This window comes from Podarcis gaigeae (genome assembly GCF_964106915.1).
Source record: "Podarcis gaigeae genome assembly, chromosome: 4".
In the NCBI taxonomy this organism is placed as follows: domain Eukaryota; kingdom Metazoa; phylum Chordata; class Lepidosauria; order Squamata; family Lacertidae; genus Podarcis; species Podarcis gaigeae.
In genome coordinates this window covers 75,682,983-75,705,307 of record NC_139677.1, presented here as the reverse complement: position 1 = coordinate 75,705,307, position 22,325 = coordinate 75,682,983, and the positions used below count along the sequence as shown (strand labels likewise).

At 38.4% G+C, this 22,325-nt stretch overlaps 1 protein-coding gene across 43 annotated transcripts in view; it reads left to right on the top strand.

The window, feature by feature from the left end:
- Positions 1–22,325, top strand: part of ZBTB20 (zinc finger and BTB domain containing 20) — a 641,091-nt gene that overhangs the window by 359,252 nt on the left and 259,514 nt on the right. For 42 of the 43 annotated variants that reach the window (XR_014563580.1, XR_014563581.1, XR_014563582.1 and 39 more), the window contains one exon: positions 16,609–16,691. The gene's annotated coding sequence lies outside the window, so the exon portion shown is untranslated. Of the gene's footprint in view, positions 1–11,046; positions 11,134–16,608; positions 16,692–22,325 lie in introns of those variants that run through there. The other variant, XM_083736561.1, reaches the window with a different exon arrangement.

The following is a 22,325-nucleotide window of genomic DNA, read 5'->3' as shown; positions in this document are numbered from 1 at the left end:
TGAAGATGCTTCAGACTTCTTTTGCGTCATGAACAGGAATAAGGTGCCAAATGCAAAAATCGTAGAGGAAAATAATCAGAAGCTATACTTTATAATGTCAGCCATTTTGTATGGTGGCCCATAAGACTATGCTATTCATGGTGAAATCAGTAGTACAGGTAGCATGTCAGACCTTTTACAGCAGGGGTCAACAACCTGGCACCATTACACCCATGAAGGTTTCCAGGGGTGCCCTGGGCAGGGCCCCCAGATTCTGAAATTTCATTTCAAAAAGAATAAGTAAGTTTCTAGCCCTCGTAGAAGGAAAGTTTGTGGGCAAGATGTGCAGTGACATTCTAAGCAATTTATGGGAAATGATACTGGTGTGGCCACCTTGTATAGTTTTCCTGGGACTATTTTTTGCTGTCCTGGAAAATGTATACATGAAGAGTATTAAAGGTCAACATTTGCTTTTCATGTTAATAGAAAGTTTGGTTGTTGTTTCTTTCCTCTGCTTTGAACATTAAAGCAACAACAAAGGAAATTAAACCACAAACCCTGGAAAAAAGAATTCCAGAATCTACTTGAAATTCAGCAAAGGGCAGGAAATTCAGCTCTGGAGCTGCCAGTTTGTCCTCAGATGACCCTTCTGTCAGCTGGGAACTTGAGCTGCTGAATATAGAAAGAATCCTATAGAGACAATAATCAGGATGGCTAATATCACAATGTGTTTGAAGATACAGAGTGAGCAGATCTCTGCAACTCATGTGTTGGGACCTATTTTGTTTCCCATTCACGTGGGAAATCTTAGGTTGGTACAGGTTTGTGTTTTTTTAAAGTTCCTACTCAATAGTTCCCATATGAGTACACTTTGCAACATGAACAACGTGTATTTAAATGTGTATCTTAGATTCTGTGTAAAAATCTACAGTTGTGGGTGACTCAAAGAAACAAGAACTCTAGAGTCTGATTGTATGTGTTGATTATTCTTAGGATAAGAGTGTTAGCATAGAGGATCTCTTGTCTACCTGTCTGTACATGAAGGCTAGAATAGTGCCAGGTTCCAAAGAAATATGTGGATGATAACTTGAAAAATGTCTTGAGATTCTGATATTCAGTGGTGGGTGAGAGAGAGAGAGAGAGAGAGAGAGAGAGAGAGAGAGAGACAGACAGACAGACAGACAGAGGGGGGATAGAGAGAAATACGGTGCACACATGTACACAGTAGTGCAGTGATGGCCTCCAGCTGTTTTGGGACTATAGCTCCCATCATCCCTAGCTAACAGGACCAGTGGTCAGGGATGATGGGAATTGTAGTCCCAAAACAGCTGGATGGCCAAGTTTGACCATCACTGCAGTAGTAGAATGGTACATTTTGAAGTGCAAGAGTTAATTGTTAAAGCCCTGTACCCAGAAAGTCTGTAGCCATACCCCAAGGGGAACCATATAGAGAGCTTTGCTAGTCCAGTAATCACACACACGAGCAGCAGTACATATCACAATACCCAATTTGTTAGGTAATGATGCATAGCACTGATCCTAAGAGTAAGCTCTATTGAAGCCAATGGTGCTTTGCGTCTGATTGCTTAGGTTTAACTTGTAAATCATACCGAGTTTTAACAAAATTTCTTCAGCCAGCTTTAAGTCTGCAGTGGCAGTGATATTGTGTCACTGTTTAAGCTGCTGGTGTGAAGAAGCAATGCTATCAAAAGAAAGGAAAAGAAGTATATAACCTTTGATCAAGTTCCTCATTTTCGCCTTCCTCTTTATAAGGATATTGAAATGTTTTTTGGAAGGTGAACTAGCTGGGTCCTCTAAATGCCACGACAAAACATCCTGAAGCCAGTGACTTATTTTATGGTTTTTCTCTGTTCTGTCCACTTCCCCTTCATTTGTGTTGGGATGCATTTAGGTCTTATATTGAAACCAAATGCCCTATTTAAATAATGATTTAAAAAAGACCCAGCCCACAACATGCCTTGTGTTTCTAAACTGTGGAAAAAAGTTACCTGCCATATTGAGTTTTCTGGAGATAAAGGAAGCAATGGTTGTTCATCGTGTGAAATCTCACAAGGTAAATGATAACTTTAACACAGTAAAAATAGGATTTCACACAACACCACGGTTGGGATCTGATTCTGATCTCATGTACTGGGTGCATATAATTGCCTTCCATTGAGTTAATTTGGGACTTCACAGCAATTGAGATCAGAGCTTGTTATGCGTTTTTGGAACATTTTGTGTCAGACAGTCTCTTTACTACAAGATAGAAAATAGCATTCACAAATAACAGCAATATTCTTTGTCTGGTAAACTTTTTTTTAGGTTTGACTCAAAATGTGTTTTAAAGTCAGAAAAGTGATACATTTCAATAGGCATTGGCCACTGAAATAGAATGTATGTTTCTGGGATAATCACTAAAGCAGTTTTGCATACTTAAAAATGACTGTGTTTTCCCCTTTGGGTTATAAAATGCCAAACAGCTCAGTATGCATAGATATGTGCCATTATTTTAAAAAACACGTTCCACAGTGTGCCTGTGTTTGTTTCTGATATAGAATCCAAGTCAGTTGTCTTATTCTTACAAGTGGACTTTAGTTCTCTATTGACTGTAATGCAAATAACTCAAAGAAATGTTCATTGCCCAGGGTAGTGTGTATTGTCACTAAACTGGAAGTTGAGGATCTACAGAACAATTCTAAGGTGGGGCTGCCTAATAGGATACAGAATGTTCCTAGAGAGGCAAAAGACTGCATCTCCAAATGTAATGGAAAACCTAACAAGCTGGCCCTTTCAAATCTCCTGTTCCTGATCACCTTTCTGTAATGTGACCATTTTGGTAATGGCCCTCGTCCTGTCTTGAGCCTCATATTTTGAGCTCAGTATGTGAAATCACAAAGTGTCCGAGTCTCTAAACTTAATGCCAACCCCAAGATCATCAGACTGCAAATAAACAGGATTTATGTTCCACATTTTAGTATTGCAATACTAATTCAAATAGTCTTAAATGAGAGGCCAGTTAAGAATACTGTGCATGCAAAAGTGATGTTGGTCATAGCTTTCTTAGTTTTTAAAAACTTTTATTCAACAGGAAATTTTTCTAGATTTTTTCTTGCCATTTCTGCCTGTCTGGGCTGGGTTGCTGCTTAATTTTTTATCTCATTTCTAGCCTTAAAATTGTGCTCATGATTGTTGCTATGTGGCAGGCAGCACACATGCATGTAATGTATATGTGGAACCTGTGGAGCCATGTCCAAATTTAACTCAATATGACGTATTAACAGCAGCAAGAAAAAACAGACATAGCAGGGGGGGGGGGAAATCTAGTGTTTGTTGAAAGATTAGCAAGGGACGTTTTGCCAGTCTTTTCAAAATATATTTCTGCATTTTGGCTATACTGACACTTGAAGTAGTTCAGCATGTTCACATAAAATTCCATAGAATATTTCACAGCACAATTAAGTTGCAGCTGCATTTCCTACTCCGTGTGTACCACACATGTTAACCAGACATGAATTGGCACTTATGGGGAGATTTCCATCACTGTCATATAGGGCTCCCCCTTGTTGCTTGTGTTTGACAGTAATTTAATCTCCCTGTTCTGAGTTCACAAATTCTTTAATCTGTTTGCTATCTTGTCTCATCCCTGCAGCAGTTTTATTAAACTGAAAAAAAGAAAATGATATTTGAGCACAGAAGTGTCTTTGCAGAAAGCCTTGGGTCCTGCTTGGATGATTTATAGTACTTTATAATAGAAAACTCTCTGAATAATATCATACCAAATGCCCATATCACAAATCCAAAATAGCAATTCTTTCAATGGTCAAAGCACAGTGACCAAGATGTTGCTTTGCAGAGTTAGGAAGCAAGGGCTGCCAAAACTGTAACTTCAACAGCTAAAAAGCTATACACAAAACTGAATTCAAGGGTTCTAACAAGAATCATGTGATTTTAGTATCCCTCTAAAATTTAATCTGTGCATCTGCTTGTTTACTAATTCTCTAAGTCAGAAGAAGTTTCTGCTACTGAAGGGTTAATAGGCAACAAATAAAAGAGGCGTTAAGGTGCTAAGTTGACTCTCTGAAGTGGCACAGTAGGTTGGCAGCATTCTGTTCCTTAAATGGCAGACCTAAATGTTTCAAGTTGCAGTGGCTTAGAACAATGGTTTGAAACTAATAAGGCAGTGAGCAAGATTCAACAGAAGCCTAAAGTCCAAACTAAATCTGAGCAATTCAAGCAGACCTGAACTTCAACTGAGTCAGATCAAGACAACCCCAGATAACCCCAGATCAGTTTGTCTGTAGTAATCCAGGGCTGTCAGGGTTGGGACTATTGGACAGGAAAAAAAGGCAGGCAGCTTTTGCAAAGGACACCCCAAGGCTGTTTGCAAGAGGGCTTTCAAACAGCCCCGTGGTGCAGTTTGACTGCATGTGCTTCTTCCCAGCAGGTGAACACATTCATGTGCAGTCCAACTGAGCTGAATTGAATCCTCCGCTCAACAGCTAGTGAGTGGAGGGTGTATTCTAGCTAGGTGGAGGGATCTGTTTTGCCAGCATGTGACCTGCATGTTACCTGCAGACCCCAGTAGGATTGACAGGGACTGGCTGAGTCTCCAGATATACCAAGGTGGGAAGAAGAGGCCTAACCCAAAGACTGAGGGGCATGGGGGAAGGGAGAAGAGAAGTTATGGTCCTAATGGTGATTCCAAGAGCTGACACAAGAGTTGGTTTGGGAGGCAGCAAGGGAGATGGGTCTGGCAGCCAGATAAGTGTCAGTCATGGAGTAGGAGGAAGTGGTGGCATGTTGTTGGCGGCTGTGGGGAGAGCTAGGGCCTGAACCACACTAAGCCGAGACATGTTGGAAGATACTAATCTTTTAGAAATAAAATACTGACTTGGAAAATATGAATCTTGGATACTGGCTCTGATCGCAAAAATAAATTTGAGTCGTGCTAGTGGTTGCAAACAGCTACTTTTAGGGACGCGGGTGGCACTGTGGTCTAAACCACAGAGCCTAGGGCTTGCCGATCAGAAGGTTGGCGGTTCAAATCCCCGTGACGGGGTGAGCTCCCATTGCTCAGTCCCAACTCCTGCCAACCTAGCAGTTCGAAAGCACGTCAAAGTGCAAGCAGATAAATAGGTACCGCTCTGGTGGGAAGGTAAACATCATTTCCATGTGCTGCTCTGGTTCGCCAGCAGTGGCTTAGTCATGCTGGCCACATGACCCAGAAGTTGTATGCCAGCTCCCTCGGCCATTAAAGCGAGATGAGCGCCGCAACCCCAGAGTCGTCCGCAACTTGACCTAACGGTCAGGGGTCCCTTTACCTTTTTACTTTCATTTCAGTTTATTTTATTTATTTATAAGCCACCTTTCTGGACTAAGTCCATATCTCACATCCACACAACCATGTATCTATCCACACATAGGTACATGCATACTATCCTATTCATGCACATATTTTTCCTATCTCCCTCTTCTGATCCCCTCTTTGGTCCATCCATTTTAGGTCTCTTTGAGATTAGTTTCTCAAAAGCTTCCTTTCAATATGAACAAGCAGAGCAATTATTTACTCTCGCAGAGAGACCTATGATTGCAAGAACACTGCAAAAACGAACTGATATATATCGTTAGTAAATTGTGTTTTAAGTCTTTAAAAGAAAAGTGTGTGTGTGTGTGTGTGTGTGTGTGTGTGTATGCGTAATATTTGAGATCAGCAAAGGAAGTTGATGAAGAACTATAAGGTAGATTTGTTTCAGATTTATAAAGCGTCTCTTATTTACACTTTTTTAAGGATGGTAGCCTTACATTTCTAGGGAAAGGCAAGTTGCATGCAACTATCATTTAAATGTGGAACTAAAAAGCAAAAAAGGAACAAATACTTATTAAACCAATTACTGCTGTTCTTCTCATGTTGAAAAACTACCATCTTCTATGTTCATTTTTATGCTGCATTTGTGGCATGGGCTTTCTCCAGAATGAACTAGAAACTTTTTTCCTATTTATTGTTGTTAATTCAAGAACATTTACCAGATAATATCCAATCTGTTTTAGAAATATTAGTGACCTTTTCAGTATGTAACTTTACTAAATATCAAAGTATTTGGTAAACAAAGAAATAAAAATACAGCAATATTCCTCCTATTTTACAGTACAGTATATATGAGGTTACAGTAAAGGAAACTGGCAGGTAATTGTGGATGAGAGTTTGTGCCTTAAAATCCTCATGAAACTCAGGAGCAGTTATTTCATTTTAATGTGGTCCAAGATACTGGTCTAAAAAAAACACAAAAAACCCAACAAACAACCCCACAAAAATAATTCCTTATGCTATTTTTCTTTCAGAAGCTCTCACCACATTCCCAAAATTTTTGCCGTTAGCAATATTAATGCTTTCTATAAGGATAGTGATAAAACTAGTTTCTTGTTATATTGAAAGTAAACCAAAATTATTTTTAACTTGTTTTCATCTGTTTTTCTCTGCTATTAATTGTGATCCCCTTGACAGTTCAGTGTTGATTTAAACTGGAACATTAGAAGCTGCCTTATATTGAGTTAGACTGTTAGTCCATTTAGCCCAGTATTGTTAACACTGATGGGACATCTTTCCATGACGTCCAACCAGTATTTTCCAGCCCTACTTGAGATGCCAAGGATTGAACCTGAGATCTTTTGCATGCAAGGATGTGCTCTTCCATGGAACTTTGGCTGTTCTCCTTGGAGAGATTTTGATTTCAGTACAGTGGTACCTCGGTTTAAGAACAGTCCTTGTTTAAGAACGATTTGGTTTACGAACTCCGCAAAACCGGAGTGAGAACTTTACCTCCCAGTTTGAGAACTTTACCTCGGTGTAAGAACGGAATCCAAATGGTGGAAGGGCACCTGCGGCAGGAGGCCTCATTAGGGACAGCACACCTCAGTTTAAGAACAGCTTCGGTTTAAGAACGGACTTCTGGAACGGATTAAGTTCATTAACCAAGGTACCACTGTAATCAAAAGTCTTCATATAGATAGAATAAGTGCACTTATGAAATCAAAGCTACCATTTAGTACAAATGGCTTTTAGAATTAAAATACTGTGTCATTAAACTAGTAACATTAAACCAACATGCTCAAAATCTTCATTTGAATGTTTAACATTATATCACAATTAGAAAAAGCTGAATTTTCATTAAAAAGTGATGCTGGTATTTGGTCTGTGGAACACTCACAGTTTTTTTGTCAAGATTGAGACAGACCATTTGTATTCCAGTTTAATATGGCAATTTTCTAAAAGATTAAAATGTTAAAATCAAGTCGTATTTCTTTTGTCTTAGCAAAACAGAGTAAATTTAAATAAAGGGCTGGGCTGGATCCATTGCCTTGGCTGCAGTACTGCTGTTGCTGCCACCCCTCAATGAAATGCAGAACAAATTTGCTATCGCTACCCAGCTGCCCAAATTGTTGCATAGAGCTGCTGCCTGGCCCCAGCTGTGCAAGCAGATAATGCCACCATGTTGCCCATGGAGATATGTGATCCAAGTAACTGTTGCCATCACTCAAAAAGTAGTGATGGCCACCAGTTTGGACATCTTCAAAAAAGGATTAGAACAATTCTTAATTATTATACTAATTAAATTTCTATTCATGAGGATAAGGCTGCCCATGTTGTAGGCAGTATGTATCTTAAATGTCAGCTGCTGGGAATGCTGTTGCACCCAGGTGCTGCTCTCAGACTTACCACAAACTTACCTGGTTGGCTACTGTGAGAACAAGTCCGCTCACCCTTTCCAGCGGGCAGCATTGTGGCCAGGTTTGAGAACTTAGGCATGGCCAGGTTAGGCCCCTTCAGTGATCTGGCAGGGGCAGAGATTGATGCCCCCCCTCGTGCTGTCCTGGCCATGTCACTGGCGCTGGGCAGGCCATGCCCAGGGGTTGCTCTGCTGTCCAATCAGCACTGGTGGGGGGGGGCGTAGCCATGGGAAGTTTAAATTGTGATGCGGCTGGGGGCCCCTCCTCTCTCACCCTTCACCGGATCCCAATGGAAATCTCTCGGGGTGCCCCTATTTGATGTAAGTCACAGGGTCCCCCTATTGGTGGTTTACTCTTAGATGGACTCCTTGCAGTTGGGCAGGAGTCAAGATATAGCCTGGCTTCACCCAATGCCTAAGTCAAACTGCTCACATCTGTAACCAATAAAGTTGTGGCCTATTTAAACCCATAAACCTAAATACTCGTGTCCCTGTGTTTATTACCCACTAGGGAACTGCAGGTCACAGGGCCTTGACAAGCAAGTTGCTGCTCTAGATGGGCCATTGGCCTGATCCAGCAGGCTCTTGCATTTGTATGCCACTTATATCCCAAATGTGACATACTACTGCTATCCAGGGCAAGTGTGCTTCTGTTGTCCACAATTTTGCTCAAAGTGTGGTGAAGCCTGATGCACCAGGTGATTCCAGGACATCGAGCAATCCTCTGCATGGGTTGGTGAAGCAGGAAGAATGGTCCATGTTCTTATGCCAAACTGGGTGAGCTCTCTTCCCTCATGTGGCATTCCAAGAGATATGTATTCTCTTCAATACATAGTGGAAAAGCAGACTGTCCTGACAACTGTGCAGTCAGAATAAGAAAAATACAGTACAAACTTAACTTTATTAAGAAACTTGTAGAAGCTAATCAACTATCAAACTCATTGTGGCATAAGACTACAGTTGACTTTAATAGAAATGTGCAGTGTAATCTTCATCCTCCATAAATTTGTTTAATTCTCTTTCAAAACCATCCAAGTTGGTAGCCTTTATTACATCTCGTAGTAGTGAATTACATAGTTTGCCTATACTTTGGATGAAGTATTTTTATCTGTGCGTGCTCATTCTCAATGTTTGCTGCAGAGGGTGTGATTTCCAAATGCCAAATAGAGATTGGGTACACTTGGTTAATTCTTATATGCATGTTAAAGACAAAAAATGGTGGCAGTCTGTTTTTCAAATTGGGGAGTTTTCAGTATTAGAGGAAAGCATGCTAGCTGCACATAAGAAACTGTACCCAGGGCTATGTACCAAGTTAGCTGCTACGTTATCCCTATATGTCCCTGCTTTGGGTATATTGTCATTTAGCTAAAAGCCTTGGAGTATAGAATATTTTCGAGAGAAATCAGATTGGAAAGGGAGAGACTATGATTCTTTCATGACTTGCCATGTGGGGCTGTTACGAATTTCTGTACAACATAGCCAGTTCCAAACATATCAAATTACAGCTGCCCAGTTATAGAATTTCCAGTTCTGACGGCTTGTAATTTATTTTTGTCTTTGGAATCTCAATGCTCTTTATTCTTGGTATCATTCCATGCTATATACAATTGTTCCATGTTTCAATTTAGAATTCATAATTTAATTGGATGAGCTGTGAACCTCTAGCTATTTGAACTTCTCATAGTACCACTGACATGGAAAAGTTGGCTGTCACTTCCTGAATGATCATCATTTCCAATTCAGACATATTTACATTAAAGCTAAATATAGTGCTGTAAACTTCTAAGATATTTTAGTTCACTGAGTGTCCCTTTGCAGAGGAAAGCAAAAATGTTGTGTATAAAAAGAACTAGAATTTTTTTTTCCTTATTGGAAGTCTGAAGTACAGGAAAATCTTTGGCACTGTGTCCTATACACCCAAGGGAGAAAAAGCCACACAAATAACTTTCCCAGTGTTTTCAGGGCCTGACTTATACATGAAGTTAAATGTGAGATGGCTTCCTAAAATATATTATTAAAATGTAAGCATAGGAAGCGGGGTTCTTTTTGAATCGGGATGACAGTGTGCAAGGAGGAAATATTTAACTCTTCCTGCCATAACAAAAGTTGACGCTTGTCTGACACAGTAACTAGTGGTAGAAAAAACTCCAGTTTGCATTAATGGAGGCTTCCTTCCTTACCCCCCTCCCCGCAAACTGTACTACAGGGTGGTTTTTCTCCTGACTGCAGCAGGGAAAGGTTAAACCTCGCCTCCTTGTGTGCAGTGGACCCCCATTCCTACTAGTAAATGAAAAACCTCACAGGAAACGACAGGGAACACCTTTAACATTATGTGCAGAATTAGACCCCCATTTCAAAAAAGGAGCTGAAATCAGGGGGAAGTTTACAGGTGAAGAAAGTGGCCCTTGTGTTAGTCTGCATGTCATTTTGGGAGCCCTTCAAATGTATGAATTGTAATAGGAAATTGTGCAACGGTTTGGAGACGTGTGTTTGGTTTCCCCTGCCTGAATCCTCCAATGGAACTGTCATACTGTTAGGAGACTCTGTACTGCAGACAATACCAGGAAAAGGCAAAGTTTGCTTGCTTTTTGTGCTTTCATAAATGTGTAATAGAACTCCCCCCCCCCCCATGTTATGATATAGATTTCTTATCCGGAATAATGTCATATTTGTTACTAGTACTGAGACTGTGAACCGGTCCTTTCTAATTTGCCCACCAGCATGCTCTTACTCTCAGTAATGGTCTAGTATAATCCAGACAAGAGCATTCAGTATTTCAGTCCCTTTGTAGCAGGTTCCAAACAGGAGTAGGGCTAGTAAGAGCTATTTTCCCAGCTCAAGATACTGATCAAACATTTCAAGTATTCAAAGCACAAGAAGCTCCTGAAAAGATTTATAGAATTCATTGCAAACGCCCGGGAGATTTGCCATTTGGACGGTCCTTTATACCATTTTGAACTTCATCTGTCGATATTTCTGTTTCAAATGGAACTTTTTGTTCTGTAATCTGTGGGGGTTTTCGTTTTTCCAAAAAGCTATGTATTCTAAACTATGAAATTCTGTCACTGTAGAGATTCCTAGGGGTGCAAAACTTTGTTGTTGATGTTGACAAATGTTTCTCTTACTGCTTTTTATAATTGATTTCTTCTGAACAGTTGAGGGTATAATGGCTGGGGCATTAGTGGGATAGCATATTTTTGAAAGCATACAGTTGGCTTTCTTTCCAAATTAAAAAAAAAAATCATTGGGCACATGAGAGAGTTGCTAGTGCCTAGAGATGTGGTAATGTTGCCAAGTTGCACATGAATATCTTCGGCTTAAGCTTTTGTTTCTTGGGAAGTACCAATGATCAGTTGTTGTTGAAGAGATTTTAGCATCTTTCCCAAGATGATCTGCTGAGAGGGCTGCTTTGGTTTTCATCATCTAGGTAATGGCCTTCCTCTAATATACTCTTTAAATGACCTAGGGGAAGAGTGTCCTTTTGTCATTTCTTTCAAATCTCTGCTATATGTGCTTACTGATAAATTTGGAAGAGGTTTCCTTTTTTAGCTTTTAGGAGAGAAATCTCCAGATGGGGACCCAAATGCTGACATCCTGTGCTTTGTAGATAATGTTGGATAGGGGTTGGATGGGGGGGGGGGGAGGAGAAGGGTGATATGACATAGGTATCATTCATCTCAGATGTTAGAAATCTTGCTATTCCTATTACAAACCAGTTCAGAACTATTACTTATCCAGCATTGTGGAAAATGAAAAGTAGCATCTGCACAATTTACGTTTAATCAGCTGTGTATTTGTTCACTCCTTACAGAAGGATATAAGTTATTTTTTTAGATATGGCTTGTTGATTAGAGCTGGTTCATGTGTGTTTCTGCTTTACATGTGCAGTTCAGTGTCAAGCACCTTTATTCAGAAATAAGTTCTACTGAGGTTAACACAGACAGCCCTGTGCATGCTGTCTTGGGAATAAGCCTCATTGAAATCTGTGAGACTTAATTTTGAGTTAACACACATAGGATTGCACTGTAAATGCCCCAAAATGTTTTTATATGGGAACAATAAACTATGCACGGAATGTATAAAACCTTAAGGATTATTTCAAAGTGATATATTTGTGTGTGCGAGAATTAGCTACCAAAAATTTGTGAAAAAGCAAAAGGTATTTGTGTACTAACACATTGCACCTCTTGAAGTAATTCAGGTTGTTTCTGATTTCTTTTCACTGCCAGATATTTAATTAGTATTATTTCCTTTTGAACTTGTATAGTATTTGCTTCTTAAGTTTGGAAAATTCATTTCCCCCCTATATAAATATAATTGGGTTTTGTGTATGTATTTTATCAAGTTGCAAATGGTTGTACATTTATTTTGTACAGACTTCTAAATTAATGTAGCAATTTGTAATATGAAAGTGCTTGAGGTGCCTATATCAGAATAATACTTTTTCATGATGCTATCCTGCACGTAATATTTGTTCCACTGTCCAGTAATAAACTATTGAACAGTTATAGTCATGATTGCATGTGCTGCTTTTTGAGGGGCGGGGATGAGATTTAGTAAATGATAAAATCCTATATCCTCACAGCTGTTGTTGTTTTAAGAAAGAATTTTTGAAACAATATGCTTACTATGTTTTAAATTAGCCCATGTCAAAATCTAGGCGTTGTTAGTCACGCTACTTTAATCTTGTATTCCAATTTCAAATCAGTAAAATGCATTTGCTTCCTTCTGTTGGACTTGACTGTTTTGGACTTCCTTGTGTTAGACAGTTGACCCAATCCATAAGACATAAGGCGCTGCCTTGTACTGTGTCAGACTGTTGGTTCATCTAGTTCAGAACTATTTGCACTGACAAGCAGTGGTCTCCAGGGCGTCAGACAAGGGACTTTCTGAGCATGCATAAGGCACCAGGGATTGAATCTGGAGCGTTTTTCAAAGTCTTTCTAGTTAAACTTAGTTATGAAAGCAGTGCTGCTTAACTTAGTTGCAGCTATATTCCACTGGTGTTGGTGAGTCTTAATCATAACAAACGTTAGCTGGTTTGGGGGCAATGTAGTGTAAGGTTACCAGATTTTTCTGCAATGAATCCGGGGACACATTTCAATGTCAATGGATTTTGTATGGGGACTGATTTGTAAATCCGGATTCTGTCCCCGAGAAATGGGGACGTCTGGTAACCTTAATGTAGTGGCAATGCAGTACCAACAACATCATGAATGGAGATTTGCTGCCTTTCAATTTCTTCTTTTGCATATTTTAAAGTGCTTCCACTTTAAAATAGGGTTTAATATGGCAAACAGGTTGTTCCTATATCACAAATGGGTAGTTGCCAACAGCCCCCCCCCCCCGATCTTACCATATATTCTGAGGAAAAGATTAAATGGAGGGAGATTAAATTGAGGGAGGAATATCACCCATCCTTTTGATGCCAACATTGTTGTATGGACACTGTATGCATGAGGAGCACAATAAAACCCCAATAAACCCTAGTCTAGAAGCCGCTAAGGTTGAAAGAGACTTACACACAAGGATACATGTGATTATAGGTTGGGCCATGAATATTGATCAGAAGGTGAAACAGAATGCCTTTAAAATGTACCATGGAAGTGGTAACAGGTTCTGTGAAAACATGCACACAAAAATGTTTTATAGTGTCAATAGTGAATAGGAAAATAATAGTGTAAATGTAAAGGTTTAAAATGAAGTATATGGAATATGCAGTGGGCAAGTTATTACCTGGATTTTTAAAAACAATTATTGTGTACTAATGGGAAGTAAATACCCTATAATTGGGGGGGGGGGGGAAGACTGCACAAATATATTTTACACTTCCCTTGACAAATCTTGATGTATAAACTTGGAAAACATAAGGGCTGAAAAGCACAATTGCTTGTTTCCAGTCCTTGCACATGTTTTGCAATCTCAATTTCAGATATATCCATGTAATTCTAAGGGCAGCTATTTATGATTGTTTTCAGTAAAATTTGAGATTCTCTGAGATCTAATGAGAACGTTAAATTGGTATTTTGAAAACTACAGGAAGCCTTAAAATGATATATTCTATTCATGGTCTCTTTCATATTTTATTAAAAGATTTTCCTGAGAATCTCCTGGTAGGGTATTTGCCTATCAGACACCAGCACAAATAGTTATGCTATGGGCATGAGTAAAACTGTAATTAACCTGTTAAATATAAAGTATACTTAGATAAGGTAAGATAGTCCAGACACAAAAACCCAAGGCTAGAATAGAACTTCATTAGGTTTGGCTTTGAATTATGACCATAAAAATAATGGGAGTACCTTGCATTGGTGAGTTGATGGTGAGTTTCTAATGATGTTGGGAAAGATTGAGGGTACAAGGAGAAGGGGACGACAGAGGATGAGATGGTTGGACAGTGTTCTCGAAGCTACGAACATGAGTTTGACCAAACGGCAGGAGGCAGTGGAAGACAGGAGTGCGTGGTGTGCTCTGGTCCATGGGGTCACAAAGAGTCGGACACAAATAAACGACTAAACAAAACATAATAATGATGCAGCAGAATAATAAACAACCCAGTACTGAATCTACTTGCATAGCCATACGAAACATTTCAGTTATATATGGTGATTCAGTACAACATAGTCTGGATATTTTAGGTGAATAGCCATATGATAATTGAGTAATGTATGGCCTATAGCTTTATCAATATCTTCTAGTATAATAAATGTGTTTGTAGTGTTGGTTGACAGTCATACTGATATGAGGTTTATGCACATCTTAATGCACTACATTTGGTTGGCTAAGAATGTTAATGACCACTTTGCCAGTGATGGGTTGATTATGGTTTTGGCTGACATATTTTGCCTGTAATGAAGAGGCAATTTGAGGGTTGCACCACAGGCTATGATCACACTTGGAACTGCCCCCATAAAAATGGCACCTCTATTGTAAAGTTGTTTCTAGAAATGACCTCCAGGTTGTTAGTGTAGTTCTGCTAATGCTACAACATGGAGGCAGCAGTGCAGGCAGGGTGCCAGTATTTACAGCATTAACTGCCCAACGTTGCTGTAAAAGAATTAACAGCTGTTGCTTTGCACCCAATCCATAATTGCAACAGAGGGTGAATTTAAGATAAGAACAATTAGCCTATAGCTCAGTACACTTTCCAAATCCCACCATACATAAGATGGCTCATTCAGACCAGACAATCCTTTTCATTGTTCAGCTGGGCATAGGCTAGTGTGTGTGCGTGCACACACACAATTATTTAGTCATATGCATATATATTTTTTAATATGCTCCTGATGCCGCTATTGGAAGCATGATACGATGTATATTCATGCAGATTCTTAAGTGCAGTGGAATGTGTGTTTATATATATATATTTGTAAGTGTGTGTATATATATATATTGTCTGTGTGTATGAGAAACAGATGCACTGTAGGCAGATAAAGTAGATAAATATAGATTCAAATAGAAGCATAAGTGTATAAATATAGACACTATATGGAGTGAAGGCAGGCAGATCAGCACAGTTTCATTATTACTTGTATTCTGTATAATAAAAGAGTAGCTGACATTAAAATGACTGACTGAATGACACTGTCAGATTGCAGAAGACGCAGTGTAAGGTAAGAAAATAACCTTTCTAGCAGTTTGAAGAGCAATTAAGCAAGAAGATTCAGTGTCTTTCATTATTTGCTTAATATATTTCTACTGGATTTTATTTTTCCATTTGGAGGGCAGAAGCAAAACATAAATTCTTACTATATCCTAAAATAAATTTCTAAATAAATTAAATAATTAATAATAACCCTAGCTTTGCAACGTAGTGTGGGGCAGCTGTCCCATTTCTTTAAGTATAGATTTCTCAATTTTTTGCTTCTACTGATCACCCCGTGGGCTTTACCACAGAGTTTTAGATGGCAATTGATGAAGAAAATAAGGTAGAAAATTCTGCATTGGTTAAAAAAGGGGTTTTCATTGGATGTCTGATAAAGCCTCTGTGTTGTGTGTTTTGTGAGTTTGCAAGTGTTGTGCTTATCATATTTTGATCTTGTCATATCTGCTCTTTGGATTTGCTACTATGAAATGGTATTGGACTCAAACAATGAACCTAGCTGCATTTTGCTAGAGTAGATTACTCTCACAAAACAACCACCACATTTACTTTTATCATCTTCATTGATTTCTACTTTCCTCTGTTACTTTCTTGGACAACAATGATAATGAATGTCTGAATCTAAATTGTCCACACTTGCATCAATTTCAAACAGCCTGCTTCTCACGCGAAGTCTTGCGTGTGTAAAAACCAATAGTTTTACTCAATTTCCCCTAATAACAGAATAAGTAACAGAGAAAGATTCTGTGGATTTAAACATGGAACAAAATCTTAGTTCAGGTGAGACCTTGAGTGTTTTTAAAAGTCTTGACTGTGCCATTGCAAGTATCTCAGTGCCATTAGCACACCTGATAACTGCATCACATGGCGGAGCTTCAGTTGAAAGTATGGTTTGGGGTGTGAATTTCGCTCTATATCAGCCTTCCCCAATCTAGTACCCTCCAGATGTTTTGAACTACAAACTATACTGGGTGGGTGGGTGGGAGCTGTGGTCCAGAGTTTCCCAACCTCCCTGGAGCAGATTTTGGAGATTCATGGTAGAGGAAAGGAGGAGGCTTATTGCATTAGCACACACCCTCTCAGTTCTAGGTTGGATTTCACCCATTGATCAACTTATTATAAATCATTATTTCTTTTGAATATGTAGAAAATGTGCTACAGCTGTCGCTATGTAGGATGAGTAAGTTTAAAACATAGACTGATCCCTCCCTTCTCTCACACATATTTAGTTCTATTATTTTTATATGTATGAAAATGCAGTATGGGGCCCCACTCTAACTCAGTGTTTCTCTTGAATAGCTTCCGTCGTGCTGTAATCAGTTCCAGAATGATGGAACTTGGGAGATTCATGTGACTAATGAAAGCCATTCGGAGATAAAAAGGTAAGTTGTAAAATTAAGGACCAAACTTGATGTTGCATGACAGAGTTGCCTCCATTCTGTATCTCACTGCGTCCTCATGTAACAAGTATCTTGTGATGTGATGTTACTGTGTCCTTTGCTTTCTGCTCACCCACCCCACATCACTGGCTGGTGTGGGTGTGAGAAGACACATGCTACAATACTTACTGTTGGCATTGTGTGTGTGTGTGTGTGTGTGTGTGTGTGTGTGTGTGTATGCGCGCCCCACCCCCTTTTAATGAGAAGGTTTGTTTGTCTGCTTGGGGCTTTAGTTCCTTGTTCATAAATAGCAGAAACAGTACTACCTATCCCTTCCCACTCCCCCCCCCCCCGGTTACCCTAGGTAAAGGTAAAGGGACCACTGACCGTTAGGTCCAGTTGCGAACGACTCTGGGGTTGCGGTGCTCATCTCGCTTTACTGGCCGAGGGAGCCGGCATACAGCTTCCGGGTCATGTGGCCAGCATGGCTTCTGGCGAACCAGAGCACTGCATGGAAACGCCGTCTACCCCTACTTCACCTGTATAATTTAGTCACCATATTGGAGGAAATTCCAAATGCGAGGCAACCATATCTCTTTCCTTTACACATATGCATTATGAAACTGTATTTGATTTGTCGAGCAAACTTTTGTCAATACAATGTATAATCCTTTCTTAGAGTTAAATGTATTTAAGTAGGGGTTTGGGGGGGTCATGTTTCTGTTTTGCTACTTACATTAAGCGTATAAGTTGAAACATTAGAAAACTATAATTTTTGAAAGTTATGTATTGTGCATGAACATTCAGATGCACAACCCCAACCCCACCTGCAGTTTGAAATAGCATAGCCCAGGAAAAAGCTTTTGTTCTGGATTCTATCAATTGTATTGCATCAATCAGCCCTAACTCGACTCTTGAGATCCCTTCTTTCATTGTCTCTGCTGAAGAGGATATAGTTAGTGATGGAAAGAGCTCTTGTGGAAGTCCATCTTGTTCACCTCTTGTTTTGCTTAAATCAGTTTTTTCATTCTGTTCCCTTTGATGTCAATGGAAAATGGCCTGTTGAGTCAAAGAAGGACAAGAATTCCTGGGTACATTTGAATATACCACTTAAAATTTTCAGGGTCAGTAGAAAGCTTTCGGCTTTGGGGCTTCCTAAGTTTTGTCAGCAAGTGAGACAATGCACAGTGAATGAAAGAAGGCTCTTGCCAGATTTAAGCATTCTATCCTCCCTGACAGAGTTGATTCAGTACTACAGCTGTTCAAAATAAATGGTTCAAAAAGCACTTTATAATGCTACCCCCCCTAACTGTATTGAGGACTAAATTAATAAATCCCCCCTTTTTTGCCCTTTCTGATTGGAAATCAATTTTAGAAAAAGTTCATGCGGGTATCTAGATCTAGTGTTAGAGGTCTGGAGGGAGTAGACTCTGGGAAAGTGATATTGGTCATGCCTGTAAATGGCAAATACATGCCCTTTTAAATCTATTGATATCAGTAGGGTGGAGATAAATTAAATTCCTGTAAATAATCACTGGCTGTATATCTTAGTTAGCTATATCTGAAGCAAGTGTGCTGTACTTAAGAAAAAGAGTGGAATTGTAAAAAAAAGAGATTTTCTTGTTCCTTGGATCTTTCAAACTGTTGCCTGTGTCATTTCATGAGTTTAGGGAATGTACTGGGCAGAGAAAGCTTATCCTAAGGTTACCAGACGTCCCCGTTTCCCAGGGACAGTCCCTGGATTTACAAGTCAGTTCCCTGACAAAATTCCATCTATTTAGTCGGAAGTTGAAAAGTGTCCCCGAATTCACTTTAAAAAATCTGGTTACAGATAAAAAAAATCTGGTAACCTTAAGTTATCCAGGTCAGAGGCCGTGAAATAAGACTAATATTATCAAAAATTATCAACAGATAGATTGTTTGTGTGTCTTTTCTGCATTTAGGTGTTTAGATAATGCTGCACTTAAAAATGATATCCAGATTCAGTAACCACAAACTTTAATGGAGTTACTAGCACTTAGTGGGTAAATTAGTAAAACTAATTAGAATGACGCAGGTACAAGAAAACATTGAGATAATCAGACCAATAAATTAATTAATATCCAAGGTTTCAGAGATTCTGAAAATTTGTGCAGCTGTAAATTACAGTTTGTCCATTAAAACAGTGGAAAATAGTGCATGAAGTACCAACTTCGGCAATGACACCTTAAATAGTAAAATGGATCTATACAGGTATACATCCTAATATGTATACGCTTTTGCCTCTTCTAGTGGAATAAATGAAAAGCTGATCCCTCATACTTTTGATAGAATTTACAGATAAATGACTTTAGATTTTTGACTGGTGTAAGCAGAAAATATTTGTATGACATCTAGTTGCAGTCTAATTCAGGGGTGTTTGAGTAACATAAAATGAACATAACATCAGAACTTGTCATTATTATTTACATTGTTTTTATGCTATTTATTATTGCTGCCTGAGTTTAGATAATATCCACGAGACAGGAAAGCCAACTTGATCTTAATAGCAAAAGTAATATATGGTAAGCTATGACAAATGATGTGGAAAAGAATACAAAGAACAAATTCTGTCCAAAGAAGGCCACCCAATTGCCATCATTATTAATTTATAATTTTGCAACCTTCAGAAGAGTGGATAAATATATTTAGTCAATTTTCAGAAGCAAAAGATAGACAAAGATCTCACATTGTACAATTAACATTAGGGTGTTTTTTTTCTACAACAGCTGAAAAATCTTCAGTTACATTATTTTAGAAAATTCACATTAAAAATAGTTGTGTAACCATTGCCTGGTACCTGAATTTTGTAACTTGCTGGACTAAGTAGTACTTTCTCCTGACATGTGTGGTTAAACCTGAAAAGGTTGAAAGTGAAGAGTGCTCACAATGTTGTCTTTTTAATTCCTAGGTTGTTGGGTTGTTTTTTTTTTTTAAAAAAAAGGCTTCAGACTAGAAGACAATCTATTTCAGATCTCTCTCTTTTTGGCTTTTGAATTCACATTGAGCTCTTTTCCTTTCATTATATTCCCAGGAAAATGTGTGACTTCTGCAGAGTCCATTTCTCTTTATTTCCCGAATCTCTGGATGTATGGATTGAAAACATCACCTTTCCACACACACCCTCCCATGCCCAACATTAATTATTTTGCAAATGGCAAAAACAAAGACTTTTTTCTTCCTATTAAATAATAAAAAAAGTATTTCAGTCATGTTACTAATGTTGATAAAAGTAGGAAAATATTTTTGAAGAGGTTTTTGTTTTTTGTTTTGGTAAAGGGCTTGCTTAGTAAAAATCTGTTTTGATCAGTAGGACCAGTACAATGAATTATTCTCAGCAATGGATAAATGATAGTGTAGAAAAGTTGTATTTTCCTGACCAATCTCATTTGATTAAGGAAGAATATGTTGAAAGAGAATTTAATCCACTATTCCTAAAAATGGCTGTTTATTACTATTGTCTTAATTGTACTCCTTCTAGACTTAATGATTCAGCCAGCCTCATCATTTGTATCATATTCCACTGGATTTATCAGTCAGAGAAACAGAAGACCCTTGTGGATTTTTTTTTTCATATAAAGATCTACTACTTTGCTATTTTGAGGTCTATCTAAAGGAATCAGAGGCATTATAGTTCAGGTTCTTTTTTTAACAGAGCAGTGTAGTATAAAATTTTATCAACTCACCAAACATTTTATGGCCCACTCTCTTGTATGTACTGAAGTGTCACTGAGTCTGGCAAACTACTCATATGGAAAGAATTGCTTCCTGCCCTGGGCAGGTGACTAACTGAAAGTTGGTGGACAATACTGTTCAGAATGTCATTCATACAACAGAGAGAAAATTATTTTTCGTTCAGAAGGTACTTACTAGTTGAGAACTGATTTCCTTGATAGTCTGTTGAGGTTTTTTAATAGGTTTTTTGTCGTTACTAATTACGAAGATGTGATATTTTGTTGATGCCCTTTTACAGCTCTCTGGTTTTGTGTGTTGTTGTTTTTTAGCTTGAGTTCTGGTGTGGTATTTGAATCTATATTGTCGCTAAGGAAATGTTTTCGTTTTTATTTTCATGATTTTAATAATTTTCCATTTCTGTAAGCTGATTTATTTTGTAAATGGAATAAGGTTATATTTGCATGTCCTACGATGTGCTTTAGGCTTGTGAGGTCCCCCCCCCCTTTTAGGTAAAGGGCTTTTCATCTCATTCTTTTAGTATATTTCAAGTACCTTCCTTTTTAAAAATATTAATGTAATGTACTGTAGGGCAGTGTCATGAAAATTAGAACAGCAAGGGTGCATGATTCATATATTGTGTTCAAGATGTCCCCATAATTTATATCTAGAACACTAACTACATCACAGACAGAAGTCGCTTATTTATCAAGTGACGAAAGTAAAGTTCAGATGAGGCCACAGATATTCATGGTGCACACAGTGTTGATTTATTTTGTAAACAGACCATGGGTAATTAATCATAAAATCAAACTTTGCTTTAAAGCTCACATAATGTCATTAATTTCGGTTACATACAAGGAATTATTCAGGATAATGAGTCATTCATGTCCAGCTACAGCTAGCTAAGGCAAAGAAGGCCAAATTCCAGACCAGCTTGACAAATATATCACTACAGTGCTAAACTCAGAAGTAAGACACTCTGATGTAGCTTCAGCACAGTGAGAAAATGCGTATGTTACATCTGATCCCATTGCAATATCACTATTAAATCTTTCTAAGGGTGAACCCCAGATGCACCCTGTTCATTTGAATAAATTGTATGGTTCCCTTGACTTGCTTTTGTTTGTGTGCAGTGGTGTTCACATAAGGTACTTAAGCTACTTCTTTTGATGAGGCTCTTGATCTTCATTAGATAGATAGCCTGATAATGTCAAGAGCTTTATCTTTTGAGGCTGTGGACACAAGCCTACCTGACCATGTTGAAGGTTATAATAGCCTGCAGCTGTGATCCAGCAGAGGTGGTCTGTGAACACAGTGGAGAAAGAACCCTGTATACTTCCCGTCTGGACAGTTGAAACACCTTCCTTGCACACTGTGCAATTCTGTAAGTTTTTGCTTGTCTTTGGCTGACTGTAGTTAAAAAAATATTGCAAACCTGCAATATATTTTACAGAGAACCTTTACTGAGCACAGATCTCCTAAGCGCAAATATAATCTAACTAGCAATATAATTATGATCAAGTCTTCAAGGTTCTACAGCAGGACAAGGCCTATATTTTATTTTATTTTATTTTAAGATTCTATTCCTCAGTTTCACTAGATGCAATACTGGGTATTTCTGTTCTCTTTCCCTTAATTTTTGGTTTCTTGTATAGTATAGTTTTTCTGTACACATTTAATGGTTAGGTCCATTCCACCCCATTTAAAGTAGCACTTCCTTAACTAATACAAATGTGTTTGGTATTATAATCTAATTTTGTGAAGCACATTGGATTGCATTTCTATTTTTTAAAGAGGTTCATTTAGCTGAAACAAGTCATAGTTCTCTTAACATACATTCAACGGTGTTTTACAATATAGCTATGTACAGGTCGATCTCTTTGGCATTAATTAGCACAAAATGAATAAAAACAATAATAATAATTTTGCATCACATAAATTAGG